The sequence below is a fragment of the Chrysemys picta genome, chromosome 2 (assembly GCF_011386835.1).
Source record: "Chrysemys picta bellii isolate R12L10 chromosome 2, ASM1138683v2, whole genome shotgun sequence".
NCBI classification, from domain to species: Eukaryota; Metazoa; Chordata; order Testudines; family Emydidae; genus Chrysemys; species Chrysemys picta.
The window spans coordinates 284,100,148-284,123,476 of record NC_088792.1 but is presented as its reverse complement, the minus strand read 5'-3'; the positions used below and the strand labels follow the sequence as shown (position 1 = coordinate 284,123,476).

Here is a 23,329-nt window from a genome sequence, read left to right as displayed (position 1 = left end):
TGTGGATAGCATCTGTTTGCAAGCGTTTGTGCTTCTAATCAGCAAATCACCAACAATAGCGAACGCTGTCTCATTTCCCGCCGACACTTGTTGAATTATCATTCCCCTTATTGTTCTGCATCAGAATGAGAGGAAATCACTCGCCTGTCCTTTGCCTCCCACTCCTTCCCTCTCCCTGATAGTCCTGCCTGCTGTTCTGGCACAATGCACAGAGATTGTTACAGCCGCTGGTTAGACTGGGGCCATAGTGAGAAACTGCCGAGTGCCCAGTCGTGCCCCCAACGTACAGCCAAGTCCTTCTATAGGGAAGGAACTAGAGATTCTGCAGCCCTCTCCCAGCTAACGGCTGGCATCCCAGGTACTCTTCAGCAGAGGCGGAGGGCACAGTGTCCCTGTGCAATCAGTAACCGGGGTGGAGCTGTTGCATGGGGTGAGGGGCAGGCAGGCGTCTGGATCCAGGGCTGAGTGTCTGAACACCCTGCAAGTGCAGAACCCCAGCTTGCAGCAGCGCCACCAAATGCACACGCTGCAGGATCAGAGCTGATGCCGGTGGATCCACCAGCTGTTAACCCCACAGAGCTGGGGAAGAAGGGGATGCCCCAAGTCTGCACTAGTTAGGGCGCAGCTGATGGGGGTGGAATCTCCCCTCTCACAGCCCCTGGAAAATGCGCCTTGAGCCTAGCCTGGCTATTTAGGCTTGGTATAGCCAAGGAGAGCTCAGCGAAGGAATTCAGGAGAGACATGTAGGGTGTACGGTGATTGCCAGCCACAGTAGGGAATGGACTCCTCCATCACAGGTGAAACATTACGCAACCAGGCCAGGTGCATTGATACTGCAGAGCAAGGACTCTGAAGCTTGTGGTAATGACCACTGTCGAGGGCAGGGTTAGTCTAAGATGGGGTGGCCAACCTGAGCCTGAGAAGGAGCCAGAATTTAGCAATGTACATTGCCAAAGAGCCACAGTAATACGTCAGCAGCCCCCCATCTGCTCCCCAGCCCCCAGTGCCTCCCGCCTGCCAGCAGCCCCCACAAATCAGCGCCTACTCCCCGCTCCCACCACCCACCACAATCAGCTGTGTCACACGCGCAGGAGGCTATGGAGGGGAAGGGGAAGGAGTGAGGGCATGGCAGGCTCAGGGGCCTTGGGGGAAGGGGTGGAGTGGGGGCAGGGCTTGGGGCAGAGCAGGGGGTTGAGCAGTGAGCACCCCCCAGCACATTGGAAAGTTATCGTCTATAGCTCCAGCCCCAGAATCAGTGCCTAGGTAAGGAGCCACATATTAACCCCTGAAGAGCTGCATACGGCTCTGGAGCCACAGGTTGGCCACCCCTGGTCTAAGACCTAGATGGAGGGAGAGATATGGCTGGACCCATTGAGTTTTTTCCCGAGGCAGGTCTCAAGGAGAAGGTGACGACACACGCCGTCGGTGGAGTTTAGCCCCAATGCAGAGTGAGCAGAATCTATGTTACGGGGACAGCGCTGGGCTGTCTTGTAAGGTCATGCAGTGCAGCCCTCTCCACCCAGAACCGTGCAGCGCTCTCAGGAGCCACTCCTGCCAGTTTGGTTGTTCTGCAGCTTTACTGGGAGGGATTGAAGATGGGCATCTAAGTGATAACCCACCGGACTTCCTTCCTTCTAATAGAACCCTGGTCAATAAGCCTCGCAGATCAAAGCCTGCAGCCGGTGAAAGACGCTCCCAGAACTCTAATGGTTACTGACAGAACGGACCTGGTGGCTAGTCAGTCCCACCAGGGTCCATGCAGGATTCTTCCTTACATTGTGTTCCCTAGCCCAGCAGTTTTCAACCTTTTTTCATTTGTGGACCCCTTAAAAACTTTGAATGGAAGTGCAGACCCCTTTGGAAATCTTAGGCACTCCCAGGAGGTCCGCAGACCCCAGCTTGAAAACCACTGTCCTAGGGTTGTCTTCAAGTCAGCTTAAATGGCTAACAGACCTCCTGGTCATCATTCATACAGCCCTAACGTGCTTGGACCCAGCTGGGAAGCTCAGCATGGCAGCTGCATCCCAACAGGACACTTAGCCAGCAGAGCCCACATGGCTCCTTGTCAGGACTAGAGATTTCTCAGTGGAGAGCCTGAGCCATGGAGCAACTCATGCCAGGACTCTAAGCCATCTCCAGGCTGGATACAAAAGCTACCTCTTCACCCAGGTATTCCTCAGCGGGATGAGCTGGGTCACTCAACACGACCCATCCGAGCGTGCAGAACAGAGCTATTTGGAAACGTGGGAAGAGGTCTCACCACAAATATTCCTTAACATTCTTCTCCTGATTTTTCCATGTTCAAAGTTTCTAGAGCCAGCATGGCACCCGGGGCCAGTCCATGCACTTGTCCAGCTACTGCAACCAGGGATGCTTTAGAAACATACGTAACAGCAATCATCGCCTCACTGCTACGTTCTGATATCGTTCTGATATTTTAGCCTTACTTTTCATTTGCTTATTTGACTCCCAAGGCTAATGGACGTTGCACGGGGATGTCCCATAACTCTTTGCAGGGCCTGTCTCCTGCTACACCCTCCCGCCACGTTTCAGATCACAAACATCTGTTCTGCCAACAGCAGAAGTGTCTTGATTTTAAGAATCAGAAATTCTGGACTATCTTGCTAACCAATACCATTTTAAGAAACGCACAAAAGTTGGCAGGAGCCATTGGGTCAGTACAAGGTATACAGGAATTTTTTTTTAATTGTCTTTAGCTATTAAAATGTTCTGGACACCGATTAACTGTCTGTGCTCAGTACTGATTACCGGTCACCTGCCTTGAAATTGGAACTTCAAGCACTTTGATGAATGGACTGGAAGGTTTGCCTCGTTTCACAGAAGTGCTCCTGCGCCCATCTTCTCTGCTGAGATGCTAGCTTGCACTTCTCAGGGAGCCCCTGGGGAGATCTTTCTGCTGCCTAGAGCAATGACACCTGGGAAGGTGGGAGGGTGACGCTCCACAGCTGCATATATATATGGTCCCCACAGTCATTAGTGGGGATGAAGCCTGGAACCATCAGCTCAAGCCCCTCCCATTGTAGCTAAAGGAGTAATTCCAACAGTGGTAAAGAACAGGTTCTTATCCGGGCAGAGATCAGCCACACGGAGGAGACATGGGCACAGGCAATAACCCCATTTGTCACAGCTGTATATCAGCACAAGTCCACGCTATGTCAAGGTGCTGGCTCTATCTATGTAAGTGACCAGTTGGCCCAGCACTTCAATTCACAATACCCTAGTAATCTGGAGACTCACAGGGCTGCATTTGCTCTTCCGAGAAGGCTGCCTAAATTCCTTGTTGTGTCATATCATAGAATCATAGAATATCAGGGTTGGAAGGGACCTCAAGAGGTCATCTAGTCCAACCCCCTGCTCAAAGCAGGACCAATTCCCAACTAAATCATCCCAGCCAGGGCTTTGTCAAGCCGGGCCTTAAAAACCTCTAAGGAAGGAGATTCCACCGCCTCCCTAGGTAACCCATTCCAGTGTTTCACCACCCTCCTAGTGAAATAGTTTTTCCTAATATCTACTTCCAAAGCATAAAAACAAAGAGATGTCCTTTTAAGGGGGCGATTGCATGTCCCCTGCATACAGATTAGCACTGTGTCTGTTCCATAGGGTTTATTAAATGAGACTATACGTAAATACCTAACTGAAACATAAGAAGCTTGGAAGGGCCAAGATCCACCAATTCCATCCTCCACAGAAAGAAACTGTTGGAATGGGATATGCCTGCAGTGTTCCTCACATCACGGAACAGACAGGAGTTGGCGGCAACAAATAGATAGGGGTTTGGGATGGGGGGCTCACCCCACACTCGCCTAGAAAGAGTTAATGAGGCTGAGAAGGGGCTGATTAACCAGAGAGGCTGCCTAACTCCCCTCAGGTGTGGCCTGAGGAATCCGTGATTGAGGATGGAGCTCAGCTGGAAGGAATAGTTGTGGCTGCTATAAAGCCAGGAAGTTGGCCGCGAGAAAGGGCTGCCGTGAGGGAAATGATAGCCACTCTCTGGGCATTAGAGAGGGAAAGGAGGAATCCTTGCAGGAGAGTAGAAACCCTGGGGGTCCAGGCTCTGAAGGAAGGTATGGAAGCCTGAGAGAAGCAGAGTACGAAAAGGCTCAGGGAAACAGCAGCAGCGAGGTGGGACATTGCAGACCGTGGCTGCTGACATGAGGGTCCCTGAGCTGGAACCCAGAGCCAAAGGGAGGCCCAGGTTCCCCTACCAGCCACTGGGGAAGTGGCACACTCAGGGCAGTGGAGTTGAAGACCGCCTGGAACCGTTCATCTTGTGGGACTCTGCTACCCCAGAAAGGGAAACACAGAAGGACCGTCCTAGACGGAGGGCCCAGCTGCAAAGAGGGAGCGCGCTGAGTCCCAGAGGGGCTGCGGTGAGGGTAAATGAGCAACGGAAGGGAGGTCAGACCTGGATGGAGCTAATCCTTGGAGCAGCCAGGAGGAGATTACTCACTGCAGATGGCGAGCACCCCAAGACAGGGTTCCCCTCTCGAGGTTTTTGGACCGGTGGTTTTCCCTAGCTATCTAGCTCCCCCACTGACCAGCATAGCCAATAAAGCCCCATGGGACCCAACACGGTCTCCCTCAATCTGACCTGGCCTTCACAGTCCTGGAATGCCTGCTGACTACGCTACGGTGTCCCAATGGACACGCTGTCCCCACTGGTTGCATCAGAGGAACAACTCATGAGCACTCGGCCAAAATTCCCTCCCAGACCTTAATACCAAGTTCAGTTCCACCCGTTTCACAGGAGCAAGCATCACTGTAATTACACCTCATCCCATATAGGCCCTAAAACAAAACTGGTGTCTAAGTATTTGTCCAATGTGATTATTCTTCCCCCCTGTGAATCTCTGGATCCGGTGTGTGCCCCTTCCTGTCTTACTACACTGGCAAAGGCGTGTGTGGGAATCGGGGCCCTCCTACATTCTCCCACGTGTGGTGAGCTTGCAGTGAACTCCACAAGGCTACACACTCCCTCCATTCCCTTCTTCCTGAGCACAGACACAAAGAGTTTTCCATCAGCAATTAACCCCCGGTTCAGCTCAATAGGACGGATTTGATTGTAGAACAATATATGAAAAGTAAAGATTAGCAGGGCAAGCTCTTTAATGCTCCAGGCATCAGTGCAGCTACTTAAAATCAGATTTCTCTTCCCCCTGGGTGCTTGATTAAAGGTTTTTCAGGCTTCCCTTTCCCATTTCCAGATGCTTAAGTGGGGTGACGGAGAAAAAAAAAAAGATCACTGAAATGACAAGAGTGTGCATCTCAGGTATCTTTGGGACAATAATGTACGTCTGGGTAGCACTCTGTGTGCGCTAATGCAATGGTTCGGGATTGCTAATCAGCGTGGAATGGTGCAATGGACTTAGCAGGGCATTTCAGGAATCAGCAGATATTCTTAAAAGACTCACGCTTGGTACAGAAATAGAGTCAGCTCAGGTGCATGGCGATTTATTCAAACTTTGCATGGTGGCAAAGTCCGCTACGACAAATATCTGATTAAAGCAACACAACCATAAATCCCAAGCACCCGAAGGCAACATCTAATGAATAACTGACTTGTATAGCGAACAAACCTGTGCAGTAAATCAATCCATCAACGGGGCTTTCGACACAAGCGAGTCCATCAGAACAAATTTCCTTAGGAAGGTATACTGAGCTGGTGAGGGAAATGCACGTGACAGGAACCAATGGATGTATGTTTCAAAGAAAGAACACTGTTGCTAAATAAGGGAGCTTGAAACTGACTCCTATCCCCCCTGCCTGAGTCATCTGCAGAGACAAAGGGCTATCAGCCAATGCATAGAGTTGGGTCAAATGATTACCCAGTGATACTGCTTTCACCATGCAAAGGGTTATACAGGGCCAGTCTAGAAGTCAGAGGAGGGGCAGCTAGCACATGCATTAATGTGCCCAGTCCTAGTGCCTTAGCTTTCATAAAAAAGTATCAAGATGATAGAGGTTGAGAGAGGGTGACAGAACAGGACTCACAAGGAAAGGCGAAGAGATGCACGTTAATGTAATAAAGTAAATTCATGCTTTGTGTTAGTGTGGTGCCTTTCATCTGAGGATCTCAAACGTGAAAAAGTATCATTTGGACAAATTCATCCCTGGTGTGACTCTAGCAAGGTAAATGGAGTTATACCAAGGAAGAATTTAGCCCACCACCCCCATTTTACGGGTGGAGAAACTGATCCACAGATTGGCCAGAGCCTAAATTAAGTATCCACTGATTTTGACCACCTCAATTTTTGGACTCCCAATCTGTGCCACCTCATTTTCAGAGGTTCTGCCGACCTACAATGCCATTTGACTTCAATGGGCGCTCAGCATCTTTGACCATCAGGTCCTGTGTGACTCTCAAGCTTGGTACCCAAAGCTAGTGGACGCTTTTGAAATGGTAGGCTTAAGTGACCAACCGAACTGCACAGAGAAAGTCAGTAGCATTCCTGGAACTAGAACCCAGCTCTCTCAATTCCCCATCCTGTGCTCTAAACAAGGAGACCACACTGCCTCCCATAGTGATGACATTTAAAGGAGGAAGCATGATAATGGTCTCTAAACCATGTAAGGGGTCATATTGTTGGGATGGAAAGGACTCTATCGACAACAACAAGAGCAAAATAAGGAGCCAGGGGCATCAGCCATGGACAATGCCACACAGCCGAGTTTATCTTGAAAATTAGGATGAATTTCCAGTCAGCAAAGGACAATCTGACAGCAGGAGCAAGACCAGATGAGTGCACAGAAGGGAGACGTGCATGGACAGGAATCGTGTAACGCTGATCACTGGAGTCTGAATTAGATGACATGAGAGATGCCTTCCAAACTCTAACTTAACATAGAACCATTTCAGAAAAAAAAAATCCTGATGCTCACTTGCTCGGGGTCTATCTGATCGCCATATGTGGGGTCAGGAAGGAATTTCCCCCCAGGTCAAATTGTCAGTGACCTTGGGGATTTATCTCCTGCTTCTGCGGCATCTGGGATCACTTGCCAGGATTACCTAGATATATCTCACTTAATCATTTGCCTGTCATTGCAGGAGTCTGTGGCACATAATCTAGTATCCTATAATACTTTGGTCTTACTTCCGTTGCTTGGCTTAGGGTGTGGGTGCTGGGTGGGATTGGTGGCCTGTGAGATACAGGTGGCCAGACTAGATGACCCAGTGGTCCCTTCTGGCCTTACACTCTATGACTTTATGTTCTTAGAGCTACTGTCAACTTCTTGGGCCAAATCCATCCATGGAATAACTCTAGTGAAATCAACACCCTGGTTCTGGACCTCTGCCTAGAATAGACTTTCCACTCTAACCGGTTCAGTGTTTTCCTTATGCTGTTAGCGCAGTGCCCATATAGTAAGCACTTTCATACCACCTACAATGGAATGTTACATCTCACCATGTGGGCGGGGGGGTTCCACCCCCGAGTATGGTCCTATTGGAAATGGTTGAAACTAGTCACACCAAATTTTCATATTGGTGGGCTGAAGGGAACAGAACAATTTCCTCTCAAGAGCTCGGTATTTAATCCTCCTCCAAATAGTATTTTCATCTTTCATGCCATGCTGCCCCATAAATTCAGCAGCCTGACTTCATACATACCATAGCTCAGGATCTCTATGGCTAATTTCAGGTCAGCTGGCCACTTTCTGATCAAAGCTTCTGAAGGCATTTTACGGAAGGTAGACAGTGAAAAAGAAAAAACCTCCCTCTGGTTTAATTTTGAAAACACAAAGGGGGGGGAGAACTCACTCCAACCAAAAAAAAAAAAAATCAGCAAATGATCTCTCATGTTCTCCGACAGAGGTAACCAATTTAAATTTCCATAAAGGAGGCAGTGATGTGTGTCTTTGGGAAATGGAGTCACCAATCAAGCAGTCCTCTGATTTAAAATATTATCTTTCTTTTTTAATTTTCTGAGGGCTTCCTGGAGCAACACGAAAGATTATCTCAACGTAATCAAACTAATACAAAACCCCTTGCCCTCAGACTATCTGTAAGTAATTTGCAAGACCAAGACACAGTGTCTGAAGGGATGTCATTTGTTTCTAATTCTCTTTTATATGTGTTTTATAAAATTCCAAGTATACTTCACACTGTGCTTTTAAGCAGCCAGCTACCACACAGCATACCTGCTAGAGAGGAGGAAGAACTGAGTTGGACACAGCCGTCCATCGTCATGTTGCCTCCTTTTTTGATCTGAGCGCCTAATCACATTTCAGGTGCCTGGGGATGTTCAGGTTGGAAGTGGGAACTGATGGAGTCAGGTATTCTCTTTGATACCACCTTGTTTATTTACAAGGACTGTACAGAGTCCTGCTTCTCCCAATGCAGAAGGAATCAAGAACAAAAGGAGCAGTTTCCCAGCTTACAGCCCCAAACCTCTTTAGCCAACAGCCCCAAAAGCTCTCTCTCTAGCTTTTCCCAGGGTCACACCATGCTCACAGGCTTTCTTGCCTCTCTCTGATCCCACTTGTTATGTGTTCTCTCTCACACATACCCACATACGCCTGAGCACAATATCCAGTGGACCCCCACCCCACCCACAGGGTGCTAGCTACTGGGCACACTCTGTTAGATCTTGTTTTAGGTGTAGCCCCTTAGCCATACCTTTTACCTATCTTAAACAAAGGGCCTGTTCTCACATCAGTTTGACCAAGGTTTTAACTCAACCCATAACAAGGTTTCGCTCAGCACAGAACAGTAACGATTTGTGTTCAAAGGACACGTGAAGGATTAAACACTGGAATAAATTGCCTAGGGAGGTTGTGGAATCTCCATCTCTGGAGATATTTAAGAGTAGGTTAGATAAATGTCTATCAGGGATGGTCTAGACAGTATTTGGTCCTGCCATGCGGGCAGGGGACTGGACTCGATGACCTCTCGAGGTCCCTTCCAGTCCTAGAATCTATGAATCTATGAAGAGCATTTGGTGGTCTCAGCCTAGCCCTACATGAATTCTTCTCTGCACCACCGGACCGCCGTGCAATCTTAAGTGTGCTGGTACTGTTAGCGTGCCCTGTGCAGGAGGAGCATCATACAGGAATAGCAGGGACTAATGCAAGACAGTTAAGCAGTGCACTGGAAGAGCTGTGTCTGGGACATCCACTACTGGAAGAGTAGAAGATGCTACCAATCAGAATTGTGATGGCGTTGCCAGAGCTGTGTAGTGCCCCAGGACCGGGAGAGCAAGGGGTGCTGCAGACCAGGGTGGTGGTGGCTCACGATCCTGCTTCCATTGAAGCTAAGGGCAAAAAAATGCAATTGACTGCAGTCATGTCGGACTGGCCCAAGAACCGCAAGGGCTACTGCCAATCCTACTGGTGGTGTAACGTCCAGGGGCAGCTTGAAAGATACCTCCCCTGGCACACTGTGCTTGCCTTCAGCTAGACTCCACATTCCAGTGTGCATCAACTTATCCCCCCATTAACCGCACACACAGTAGAGATTGGCAGTTAACCCACTAACCTGCAATCCCAGTCTCCAGCGCCACCTGTTCTACCCAATGAAACATGCACCCACATGCCAAACACCCCCTGCCAAGAGGGATCTCCAGACCAGCATGGAAGGCAACATTTCCACTGGGAGCAGAACGGTTAGAAAATGGTCTCTCCAGCTGACACAAGCAAAGCTTTATATAGATATATATTTGGCGGGCTTGGTAGCTGATGCATCCTGCTGTCAGATATCACACAGCACTTTGTCTGCAGACATGTTCTGCTAGTTCCATATAATGCAGTACGATCAATAGAGACTGTTTTCTACAAATCACCCGGCCAGATGCCAAAGCTTTTTCTTTGTGTTGGTTTGTTTTTTAAGACCCACATTGGACTGTGTTTACTTTAGTTTTCCTAAGAGAAGGTATCTTTAAAAAGGGACTAGTCAGACCCCACCCACCCCCCAGTGTGCAAAACCCCTGCACTTCTTTCACACCCCCTGGAGATCAAACAGGAGAGGTTTGAGTGCCCAAGAAACACAGGCTCAGACTCAAAACCGAGCTTTGATTCATTTGTTTACCACTGCAGATTTTCTGCAGGTAATTAATTAGCCATTCCTATACCTAGCAACAGGTGGGCACAGGCTTGTCCGCGAAAACGGAGAGGCAGGCAGGTATTTCATAACAGACCCACTTCAGCCTTCATAGACTGGGCTCATTAGAAGGTGAATTCATTTGCACACTAAGGACAAAAAACAACCCTGAAAACACCTGCATTTCTTAGGGGGGAAAATACATTTGATTTTAGCTTTGCTTTCCCTACCTGTGTGAAAGTGCAGCATCCATCCCCCATGAAGAAAATAAGCACCGGATTCCTGCAAAACACTCATGCCCATGAGTAACTGGAGTGCTTAGGTGAGTAAAGTGACTCAAGTGAGTAAGCCTCTGCAAGAGTGGACTTAAAACATGCTTCCCTCCTTACCCCCCACCATCTGACCGCAGGCTTCCCATTTCATAGGTAGCATCTTAATATCAGACATCAGAAAGTGTAAGGAGACAGCAAACACACAACCCATGGCAAAGGGCAGACACGTGCCCACTTAAATTGGCTTGGATATGAAATCTATGCACAGCCAGTTCTACATACAGAGAGCGATTTCATTCAGACAGCATCGCTTCACCGTGGAGAAGAATCAGAACAGATTCTCTGTTTTACAAGCTGATGTTCAAACCCAGGCAACGCCGGAGGGGGAGCAGCGGTTGATTAAACAGCATCAAGAAAATCTCTGGATTGGGAAGGAAATATTTTATAGACAGAAGGGAAAAAATTAAATCGCCTTTGATATTGTCTCTCTCGCTGGCGGTTTGGAAGACTTACTTATTGCCTTTCCAGCTATCATCATCATCTTTCTCTGCTTTTTGAAAGTGCAGGAAAAGAAGCCAATTCTTTCGTGGTATTTAACTTTTAAAAAAATGAGACTTGGACCCCAGGTGGAGTATAACTGAGCAGCTAGCGCCATCTCTCTGTCACTCTGTGTCATCAAAAATAGCTACATCCAGCCCAAAAGACACCAAGACGATCCAGGGCCAAATCCACCCCAAGTGTAAATCCACTGAAGTCAGCCGAGTTACATCAAGGACGATTGTGGCTCACTGTCCTTTGCAACAAGAAAGAACAAAAAAATGGATCTACACAGCCACTTCCCCTCCCCCCTACCTATACACACACACACACACACACACTCCGTTTATCTGGAGCTGTGCGGTATTAAATGCAGGAGACTGTAATAATCCTTCTCAAACTAAACCCTGACCATGGTAAATCTCTGATGGGGTTTGCTAAAGTGGGTTAGAAATGGGAGGTATGGCTGGGTTATTAGCATAATACAAAAAAAACCCCACCACCCCTCTCCTTTTGCAGAGGTGGGACAAGTAACCATAGGAAGGAGAGGGGGAGGCAGACAAAGCGGCGCCTTGCAGTTCATCTCAAGCTTAGATGATGGACTCCCAGCTGCGTGTCCCTCCTGAGACCAAAGGAAGCGAGTCACAAAGCAGGTGGCTTCTCTCTTTCTCGCGGGTCGCTCCTGGCAAGTGCCTTTAGCTCTAAGAGCGGACTGGGACCCCTCTCTCCCCCTCCAATCAGAGGGGCAGACGCGCCTGGGGAACGCAGATCCCTGACGACTCATTTACCCTCTCTGCCTCAGTTTCCCCATGTTTATAAATCAAGGGGGAGGGGGGTAATATTCATCTACCTCACAGTGGCGCTATGAAGATTTGCTACCGCCCTTAATCACGTACAGCCATACACAGATATATATAACCATGGCACTTCAGCCTTCACTGGTACCGGCTATGCATCCAGCCATCAGTTTTCCTCTAGCCCTGAACATCCATTTGAAGAGTGCAGAGCATGTCAACCCGAATGGTGCTCACAAGCCCAGAGGACTCAAATCTCCTTGTTGAAAACCTGCCAGGGGGCTGGCTGGGGAAGGGCAGGCTCGCAGATCTGTAATTCTGCAAAGGATCATAGATTTCCATTTCCCAGGTAGTGCTCAACTGCGGGTGATTTGCCAAGGGCCAGGCGCCAGGAGTCCCCCCACCCCACCCTCTGCTTGACTTCAGCCCTTTCTAGTGCGTCCTCCGCAGTGAAGTGAGTTCGGGAGGCATAATGCGCACTGACCCCGGGATAACTCGGGATGGAAGAGCTCCACAGAGCAGGGGGGAAATAATCCCTGCTCCTTGATTAGAAAGTGAAATGAGATCTCCTCCAGCAGCCCCGCTCCCGGAGCAAAGGACAGCCAGTCTCTTTCCAGCTGGGAAGCTACCCCTCAGTGGGAGCGGTCTGGATTTTTAAAGCATTTCACCCATCCTCCTTCTCCCCCCCCCCCCCCAAAAAAAAAGGATTATAAAAAACGTGCCCCCTTCGGATCGACACACCCCTTCCCAGCTGCCCTCATCTACCGCCGCTGCGATTTTCAGCAGCCTCCGAAGCAAAGCAGTTATAGGCATTGGATCAAATAAACTCCCTGGGGCGTCGATGGGGAGTGGGTCCCGAGAGCGGAGATCGAAGGCGTAAGAACGGCAGGACCGGGGTGAATTTGGAATCAATGTCATATACATTTGACGGGGGAGGGGGTCGTTTCCATTACATCCCCAGGCTGCCTCCCACCCCACCAATCCCGCATTTATGCAGCTTCCAAGCTCATCTCTCAGCTGATCTATTTGCTGTTCGCAATAGCCAAACCCTATATTCCCTCGTTACTCTGTCCTTATTAAAGTCGCTCGACTCAACTCCACCGCCTGCCCGGGGTAATTTAATAACGCTGCAACTGTGGTTTGAGATCAAATAAATAAATAATCAACAGGTAAAGGGAGAGGGAAAGGAAGGGGGAGACCCATTTACCAGGCACGAAGTGCTTCCAAATGTCCGCCTGTTTGTCCAATGACAGCATCCTTCCCAAGGTGTTTCTTCCAGAGATCATTTGCATTTCAGGGGCTGAAAATCGCACAGGCAGGTTTTAGCATCTGGGCCAGGTGGGTTTTGCTCGTCCCTGTCACCAGTCATATCAACTGCGCTGAACCTTTCCAGATATATATTTCTAGAGAATTTGAACCTGAGCTTAGCAAGATCCTCGCCAGAGTTGGAGCTGTTCTGTTATTTGTTTTTATTCTGCCCTTTGCCTTGATAGTCACATTCCTCGGTGCAATTAATTCATTTGGATTATTTGCATGAACTGGGCAGTGGTACCCTGCATGAGTCATACATTTGCCGCCCTGCGCTCCAGTAAATAAAAAAGTACCAGCTACCTTGCTGAGTTTATTGAAAACCCGTGACAGGCTCCTGCCTCTTTGTATCCGCTGCTTGGACAGAATCCGGTTGGACATTGGTGGGAAAATGTATATTAATCCTCTGCTTTCTGTTTCCTAACAGCCTCCTAAGAGCCCTGGCTGAAATATCTGTATGTGAAGGCTGGAGTGTACGTTGATCACCTCCATCATATCATCTACATAGAATGGCACGCAGTGAAATATATTTTAAAAAGGAAGAGGTGGACGGGGAGAGGGAAAGACCGACAAATTCTGCTGTCCAGTGCCACACAGGGTGATTTGGAACAAGGTGCCCTGTAATTAAGCATCCCTGAGGGAGTCTTCTTTTTTTCCACAGTGCTAGCTAATTCATGCCTGGGTTTTAAAAATACTGAACGGGCCATATCTCCAGCAGCACTAGGAACTGTGTGTGTGTGTGGGGGGGGTGTTGATCTGCACCTATGTTAAAGGATCGTTTTCTAAGATGTGAGACAAAGTGTTGATGGGGTGGAGCGGGGAGGCAAGAGATGGAGAGAGATAGTAAAGGTTTGCGCCTTTTCAAATGATTGCCTGCAGCGGTGCGCTGGTAATAAACAACACCAAAAAGGAAGGGACGGATGGCTACCAAAACTCCCCTGGAGAGAGAGGACGAGATGGAGGCTGGGGAGGAAAGGCAAGTCACTCCCGCTGTAAGTAAACACAACTGCGATTCCATCACACACTTTGTTTTCCCACCTCGCAGACTAAACACAGTCTAGGGCATGTCCGCCTGAAATCTGCCTCTCAACAACAGTTAGCCCCATGCCACTGTGCAGTTTAGACCACGTTGGCTTTGCAGCACGGGGGCAATCTTTGGAGGGTGCTAGTTTCCTCTTCTTTCTTCCTCTCCCCCCCCCCCATCGGTTTGCTTTCATATCCTTCCCCCCTCCTCCCCAAAAGCATCCCTACTTGGTTCGTTTCCCCGGGCTGCGCGTGCATGCCTGCGCTTTTTCTAGGCGCACCAGTATTTTCCACGGCGCCGGTTTGTGTTACCGACCGGACCCGCGCCTACAAAAGCTACAAAACTTCAAATCGAAGGTAGGAAGATTTGGCTTGGAACCGAAAGGGAGGAGAAAGTATGTGCCCGAGAGAGAGGATGGGTTGACATGCTCTCCGGGTCTGGTTCAAAAGGAAACCTCCGAGTCTCATTCTCGGGTCCTGCTTTTTTCATTGCCTTCTAATGATGAGAAGCCCCCCACATTCCATCCAAAGCAGGACAGCAAGCAAGTGCCCCTCGCTTTCTTCCCACCCGGCCCCCCATCAATAAGAAAGAAGCATCTTACCTGATGGACTTTCTAGATTATATCCCGCTCTCCCTTTCTGGCCAATTCCAAATGGAAACCACCAACAAATCCAGGGGTAACCAAACAAACATTTGGCAGCGTGTGAAGTCCTGGAGAATGAGGCAGCGCTCTGGCTCGCTCGCCCTCTCCCCCCACCCCCACCCTCACCCCCCTGCCCCACTCGCTTCTTTATTCAAAATATTTAACTTTGATTTAAAAAAAAAAACCTTAAAGAAAAATACCTTTGGCGTCTCTGCAGGAAGGCGGCTGGGAGAGAAAAGCGGAAAGCGATAAATAAAGGAATCCTTAGCAGAGCGGGGAAAAGACAATTAAAAACCAGCCAATGATTAGATCCACCGAGACAAGCAAGTCTTCTTTTAAAAAATGAAAGGACGGCTCGGGGTAGCTTTCCCACCAGCGCAGAGAGAGACCGGTCTTCCCGGGAAAGAGACGTTGGTTAAGATCCACTGGGGTCTGTCTGCTTTTTTTTTTTCTTTCCCTCTTTTTAATTCCCACTTCTGAACCGCTCGCTCGCTCGCTCTCCCTCTCTGTGAAACTAGATCCAGTCTGTGTAGCCAGGGGCTGCATTAAGGATTACATCAGGCTTTTATAAGCTTCCCAGATCACACATTAGAGTGAGGGGGGAGGGCTGGAGGAAGGAGGGAGCGCTAGGAGAGAGGGAGGGATAAAACACACACACAGCGAGCTCTGGAACAGGCGGCTATAGACCGAGCCCCTCCTCGGGCACATTCTGGCACGGGGCATGCTCCCCCGGCCCGGCTAGAGACGGACAGGGAGCTGCAGGAGCCAAGGGAGCGCTGAGAACCGGGCAGCCAGCTTCTCCGGAGAACTTTGCTCGGGGGAGCAGGGAGGTGAAGGGGGGGGGGGCAGTGGTGGTTAGTGCTTGTGCTGTTGATTACACATAAATCACCAAATTCAAGTGTCACCGTGGTGAGGAGTCCGGGGAGGTAATATCACACACACACACACCCGCTCCCGCTCCCGGGGAGATTGCAGCCACAGCAGCAGCGAGGCCGGGCTGGAGGCGAAGCTGGATCGGATGGAGCGCAGCGCCCTGGCGGAGAGAGGGGAAGCCCGCGGCCAGGCGCAGGGACCTCGGCGGCTCGCTTGCTCGCTCCGGAGAGGCTCTTTCCCGCACGCCGGGGAGCTCCAGGCAGGAGGGGGCTAAGGGAGCGGGGCAGAAGCGCCGCCGGATGGAGAGAAGCAGAGCGCCAGGGGTAGGGAAGGGGGGGACAGAGAGGCGCACCCAGGAGGGTCAGCCTTGCGCGCTCCTCCATCTCTCCTCTTCCGACCCTGCGTCCTCTCCCTCCTTCCCTCCATCCCTGTGTCTCCTTCCCTCCTCCTCTCCGGCATTTCCCTCCCTAGCTCCATCCCCAGAGACAAGGGGAGTGCAACTCGGGCAGGTCGCCGGAGAGCCAGCCCCGCTCGCCAGGGAGAAGATGCGCCCTGCCTCGGTCCAGGGGCTCGGGCTTGTGATCAGGTGCGAGCCGTCACGCCTTGCCGTGGACCTCTCCCCGGCAGAGAGAGGCTGGAATTTCCCTTGGGGGAGATTCCCAAGCCCTCGGATTCCGGCTCCTTGATTTATTTGCCCCAGGCAGAGGTTTCCCCTGGCAGGAGGAAGGAGCAAAGATTAACCCTCCTGGCGTGCACGGCTGGGTTGCCATCAGGTAATCTGAGCGCAGAGCGGGACAGTGTGTGTAAGAGACAGAAAGCGAGGGAGGCCAGGTCATGGGGAAGGCGGCTTGGGTAAAGGACCGAACTGCGTCCCTATCCCCTTTTGGATGAAGCAAGCCCTGGCTGGCTGGGCTGCAGCCTCATGAAAGAGGGGCGGGGGATGGTTTGAGTTTAACCAGCAAGGAAGCTGGAAAAGCTTGCGTCCTCCTGGCACGGAGCTGCCTATGGATGTAGGGAGGAGAGGGGGAGACAGAGAGGCAGGGGAAAAGAGAAGGAAGAAGGGGAGAGAAGGGAGGGGAAGGAGGAGGGAAAGATAATGAGCAATGGGGAGGGTAAAGAGGCAGTAAGGAGGTGGGGGACTCCAGCCCTCTGAGCATCCTGCCAGGCTCCTAGGACATGCTGCCCCCCCCCCCCCTTAGGCTACAGAGCTCAAAACAGGCGGAGGAAAGGGATCCCACCCCCCTTCTGCGGGCAGTCTGAACGGGAACCAAAGCAAAGGCCCTCAGGCCAGGCTGCTGCCCATCCTTGCTCTGGGGCAGGGGCCTGTTTCACCTGCCTTCTCGCAACATGAGGCACTTCCCCGCCACCCATCCCAGGCCTGAGCTAGTGGGCAGGACAAGGGCATCTTCCTCCTGAAATGGGAGTGAGAGAGAGGCAAACAAGCAAGCAGGGCCCTCCCTACAGGGACAGCCCACCAGGGGCAGCCTGGCCTTGCAGTCCCCAGTGGGTGCTGGCTGTCATTGGCAGGGCCTGCCAGGCCAGTTCTAGCTTTGCCCACTCCCTCCCTCCCACCTCCTCAACATGCTCCTTAGACCCCTATTCCCCCCCCCTTTCATTTTACTCTCTGGTCTCATCTGCCCCCCCCCACACACACACACACACTTTACTCTCCCTTTTCCTTCCCCCTGGTCTCAACATCTTCCCCCCATTGACTTTCTTTCTCCCGTTGTTTCACCCCCATTCCATCTGATCTCTCTCTCTCTCCTTGCTGCCCCCAGTGAGTTTGTTATTTACATGGCATGGCTTGCATAGAAGAAAGGGAGGGAGCTGAGCAGCAAACACCAACACGAAAAGTGCTTCCAAGCTCCATTTCCCCTCACTATCAGAGAGACAGTGCTCTGGTGGTCCAAAGGCAGCTGTGACCCCCCCGCCCCCCAGTGTGAGCAGGGGCTGGAGCTGTGCAAGGGGGCAGCTGTAGGTGGAAAGGTGTGTGTTTAGCTGACAGGCAGCTGTGCTAGATTAGCACTGGGCCTGCCCAGAATGTGAATTGCACGTCCTCTTTCAAACTTTTTTTTTTTTTAATTTCTTCTCCCCTGCCCCCGCTTCCATAGCCTCTCCCCCAAAGATTTTTTCTTCTTAGTTAGAAGATGCACATCAGCAAAACAGAGTGCTTTGTGGGGAATGGAATGTCCTTCGGAAAAGGAGCTGGCCCCTGATGCTGCTTCCAAGGGAGAGAGCCCAGAGACCACAAGGCCTAATGGGCACAAAGGGTCTGACTACATTGCATTGTAAACCCATGTCTGTGGGACACGTGCTTGTGGACTTGGTGTTTCCAAGCCCCATTGTAAACCAGGATTTACAGTTGCTAGACCGGGGCCTCACAGCCCTGCTAACATGTCCACACTGCACTGCTCAGCCCTTCTGACTTGGGTCTGAGATGCATCCACACTGCAAAATGACAGGGCCTGGACCCAAGCCACAGCAGGGCTCAGACTCGGACCCACCCTCCTAGCAGGATCCTAGGACCTAGGTCCTGAGTGCTTGCTGACCTGAGTCAGTCTGATCCGTATGTGGACGAGTCAGAGCCCAGGGTTAGTGTGCAGTTACCCAAAGTGGCAGGAGATGACAAAGGAGGCTAGGGATTCAATGTGCTTCATGGTAGCCTTGAATTGCTTGCTAAGGAAAGAGAAGGTGTAATTAGAACTGTGACACTGCACCCCGTATTCGTCATAGTAATATTATTATGATATGATTATGGCGTAATTATGATGCATTTTGTACAAGATAAGTCATGTGAGGTGTCATTGGAAAAGGCATGATTTGCTGAATATGATTATCCTATTTGTATGCATGTATCATTTTTGTATCTGAAGTTATAAATACTGACTATGTATCTGTACTTCAAATATAATTACACCTGGGTAATGCCCACAATCTAGATAGCTGGTTGGGAAAGGCCTATTCAGGGCAATGAGCCATTAGGGAAAACAACAGGCCTTAAGGGAAGCTTATCTCCCACCTGGTGAACCTTCCTGAGAACACTCCAGATAGCCTGTAAGAATGGCTGCTAGGACTCTACAAGGACATGTGATCAGACCACATGTCTCTGGACTCCATCTTGGGATGTCAGTATTTTTCCACAGACTGGTCTGGGAACCAAGTTTTGAAACAAAGAGTTCCCGCCATATGCTAAAGCTGTATAAGGCAGGGAGTGACATCATCAGGTGTTCTTCACTCCCCACACAAGAAGACATTTAAGGAACAAAGACTGAACTGGGGGAAGTGCTGGACCCACACTAATGGGATTTCTAGCCTGTGTATGAAAGACCTGGGGATTCCAAGCTGTAAAGCAAGTGCAGCTTGTCCCATAAGAATCTGCAGCCTGCCTGTATTATCAGCCAGGATGAGCATTTGCTAGTTCATATCCTATCTTTCTAGTATCTTAGACTTAGTTTGTGTTTTGTTTATTTACTAGGTAAATACTATAATGGGTTCAAAAGGGAACTAGATAGATTCATGGAAGATGGGTCCATCAATGGCTATTAGCCAGGGTGGGCAGGAATGGTGTCCCTAGCCTCTCTTTGCCAGAAGCTGGGATTGGGTGACAGGGCATGGATCACTTGATGATAGCCTGTCTGTTCATTCCCTTTGGGGCACCTGCCATTGGACACTGTCAGAGGACAGGATACTGGGCTTGATGGACCTTTGGTCTGACCCAGTATGGCCGTTCTTATGTTCTTATGTAATCTGCTTTGATCTGTTTTCTATCACTTATAATCACTTAAAATCTATCTTTTGTAGTTAATCAATTTATTTTATGTTTTAATCCAAACCAGTGAGCTTTGACTGGAGTACTTGGGGAAAATCTGTGTGTGGTTACCACAAGTGTGCATTGCTCTCTTCACATTGAGGGAGAGGCAGATGGGGTATTAAACCCATATACCGGCCAGATTTGACATGGGCAGGATGGTACTGCTCTGGGGTCCTAGGCTGGTAAACTGGTGGTTAGAGAGCCTGCATGTAACTGCAACTGGATGTATCCCTACCTGTGTGAAAGTGCACCCTGGAGAGCTTTGCAGCTTGTCACAGCAGCAGAGTGTGAGAGGGAGTCTAGGCTGGTGGGTCAGAGGGATCAGTGGTACCCCAGTTCCAGGTGACACGCCAGGTGGAACCGGTCACAAGAACCCTTTCTGCAAAGTAGCTACCACAGGACAAAGGCATTTGAAATAATGAGTGGTGTGGAGATAATGTTTTTAATTTGTACTGGGGTAGCCCTGGGAGCTCCAGTCATGGACCAGAACTCCACTGCACTAGGCACTGTACAAACACAACACAAAGAAAGTCCCTGCCCCAAAGAGTTTACAATCTATGTGTAGCAGATGGGTCACACCTATTCATCCTGCATCATGAGGCAAGAACTAGATGCCATTCAACAGAGACTGAATATTTAAAACTAATAAAAGGAAATATCTTTTCACACAACACACAATTATTCTGTGGAACTCCCTGCCACAAGAAATCATTGATGCCTAAAGCTTAGCAGGATTAAAATAAAGACTGGATATTTAAATGGATACCAAAAATATCATGAATATGTTAGTAAGGGTTTTTTTTTAATGAAATGTTTTGGAAGAGTTTTAATCCCTGATGCTTCAGGGAATAAGCAAAACCTGTAACTATATGGGCTTAGGAAGAAACTTGCCCAGTCTGCAGGTAATCTCTTAACTACCTAAATTAAGCATTTGATACTGGCCACTCTCAAAGACAAGATACTGGACTAGACTGACCACTGGTCTGATGACATTTGGCAGTTCCCATTTTCCTCTTGTTACTATTGTTTTTGAAGGGAAGCGGTGAGTAGTTACCACACAGTCAAAAACAGGTTTGGTATTACACTACCCATAGGTCATAAAGATCACATTTCAGTCAATTCACAGCACAATTCAGTGAAGACGGTTAATGCACAATCTGGGCCAGTCTGTGCTTCAAGGCCAGGTGTTTAACTGTGTCTGGTGTCACAGTCGGGTTCCCCAATACAGTCTGGCTTAGGTGGTACCTAAGGATAATGGGGCAAAATAAGCAAAGGAAAATGTAAGATGACAATCAGGAGAATCCTCCTACAGGCTGTGGAATAATCTCCCAAGGGAAGTGGTGAAGCCTCATCAAGAAACTAGACTGGCTACAATGCCAGAGAGTATACTTTAAGGAACAACACCTGGAAGAGGAGTGGAGAAGCGACCTATCAGGGCTTTTCCATCTCCAATTTCTAGGGCTTCCACATTCACTTCTGGTGGGAGTCACACAGTGTGCTGGGCTAGTCAGCGCCGCACATCTGGGATTTTGATGCAGATGTTACTCTGTGCAGGAGCAGAAGCATGCCGCTTACAGCAGCGGCTCCCTGGATTCGGATCCACACACCCCACCCTCACTCCCTGGGAGCCCCGTTTCCCACATGCTTCCTAGGCCAGGCTGTATTAGGCTATTGTCAGCTATACAGATTTACGGGGTTGATGTCTCAAACCTTTGCCCTCTGTGCTAGCTCCCATTCCTTTTCCTCATCATCTTGCTTCTCGCTGTGCTAGGCGTGCGGGGGGAATATAACCACAACATCTAACCAAAATTCTACACTTCCCTGGTATTTTAGGTCCTATTGATTGGTATTGCAGTACTGCCTAGAGGGCCCCATTGTGCTACACAGTGTGCAAACAAGACAGTCCTTGCCTCCAAGAGCTTACCTTTTAAATATAAGATGAGAGACAACCCTAGATACAACAAAGAGAGGGCCACAAACAGTGCGACTGCACTGATCAGCTGGCAGCTGGCGGTCAGAGAGTCCAACAGCTGCCTAAACATAACAAACACCAGAGCTGACTCTGTGCAATGGAGCTACTGCAAAACTTATCAGCAGGGCTCTGTGGAAAACCTCAAGCCAGGTGAGTTGTGCCTGGTTTTTGCGCAGCTTTACTCTGTGTCCTACTGCCAAGAGCCTATTCTCCAGGAACTGTGGGCTTCTGTTCTCCCCGTTTCTCAACACAAAAAGAAGGGGACATTCGACGGAACTGAAAGGAGACAAACGCAAAACAGATAAAAGGAAATACTTTTTCACGCTGCATGATCACCTGTCGAAGTCATTGCCAGCGATGTCGTGGACGTCAAAAACTTAGCATGATTCAAAAAGTGGTTAGACACATATATAGACAACAAGCATATCCAAAGCGATCATAACGAAGGCAAACAAATTATGGAAGAGCAATGAAATCTCCTGCTTCGGAGCTTAAGCCAGTCTCCGACTCCTAGAAGATTAGGAGGAAACATAATGTGGAGGGCAGGCTATCCCACATCTGTCTAACGTGAGGTTGCTTGCACCTCCCTGTGAGACACCTGGTATTGACCATTGCTGGAGACAGGATAGTGGAGGAGATGGACCTCAGGTCTGATGCAGTCTGGCAATTCCTACGTTTCTTACAAAGTGGGTGATTCAGCATTTGTTTGGGATTCATTCACTCTGCAGTCCCACTCTTGCTGTTTATCAAGAGAGAGAGATTTTTGGTCCCACACTTCAATTTGTATGTGTGTGAAATATGCATGGAGCAATTTCCAGCCGAGACAAGCTTTATGGAGATTCCCCCTTCTGGTTCACCGGGTAGAGCCACTGCCTATTCCAGGGGTTCTCAAACTGGGGGTCAGGATCCCTCAGGGGGTCATGAGATTATTATGTGGGGGGGTCGCGAGCGGTCAGCCTCCACCCCAAACCCCGCTTCGCCTCCAGCATTTATAATGGTGTTAAATATATAAAAAAGTGTTTTTAATTTATAAGGGGGGTCGCACTCAGAGGCTTGCGATGTGAAAGGGGTCACCAGTACAAACGTTTGAGAATCACTGGCCTATTCATTATGGCCACATCTACACTGGGAGCAAGGGTGCTTTTGCACTGCTCCCGGGCACATATAAATAGAAGTGTAGCCGCAGTGGCATGGGTAGCGGCAGCAGCGGTATGGGTGAGCATGCCAAGTACAAACTGTGAAGGTATAAGGCCTATGAAGGTCCTAGTTCAGACTTCAGAACCTGTGTGCACAGATTCCAGCTGCCATGCACGGCTGGGGATTCAGCTAATGCGTTAACTCCCCTGATGCAATAGATTGATAATGAGGGATAGGAGGAAGGAGAATTGCTGGTGTAGGTCCCCGTGACCTTTTGAAAGAGGATTACTGCACAGCATTGCAGTTTATCACTGATCGATTCTATCTTCTCTCCAGCAACAGGCATCACAGCGTTTACACTTGTAATGCCTTGCATCATGTCAGGCTAAAGATTTTGCTCAACAATTTCCAATTACCTATAAACCAGGTACCTGTGGCTTATCACGCAAGGGCTGTGCTCAGCTGTGTACAGTACCTTAACTGGAATGGCCATTTGCCCAGTTTTTGACATGGCTAGCTGGTTTTCAAACCCTTCCTCCAGCTGTTGAAGATTTTTGGTTTGCTTTTGTTTTAAACCAACGCTCGCCATTTTTACTGGCTTTGCCTGGTTCTTAACTCCCTGCCCCCACTGCAATTCCATGGCCAAGCGGCCATTCAAAAAAACCGTCAGCGTTAACAATGCCGTGAACCTGACCGCACAGTTCCGGCCTCTTCTGATGCTGTCATGTTCCTTTCCAGCCTCCTCAAAATGCAGCAGGTAAAATCCTCTCTCCCTTCCCTGGATGACAGTAGTTATTCTAAATACCCATATTTGCACCTACACAGTGCCCTTCACCAGGGATCCAAAAGCACCCTATAAACCATTAATGGGATTATCCATGCAATGAACCCGTGCTATAGTTAA

At 49.5% G+C, this 23,329-nt stretch overlaps 1 protein-coding gene across 6 annotated transcripts in view; it reads right to left on the bottom strand.

Moving 5' to 3' along the window:
• Positions 1 to 15,220, bottom strand: part of ADGRB1 (adhesion G protein-coupled receptor B1) — a 380,951-nt gene extending 365,731 nt beyond the window's left edge. For 2 of the 6 annotated variants that reach the window (XM_024102700.3, XM_065586325.1), the window contains exon 1: positions 14,833 to 15,220. The gene's annotated coding sequence lies outside the window, so the exon portion shown is untranslated. Of the gene's footprint in view, positions 1 to 14,590; positions 14,726 to 14,832 lie in introns of those variants that run through there. The other 4 variants (XM_065586324.1, XM_065586327.1, XM_065586326.1 and 1 more) reach the window with 4 other exon arrangements.
• Between the last annotated feature and the right edge of the window lie 8,109 nt (positions 15,221 to 23,329).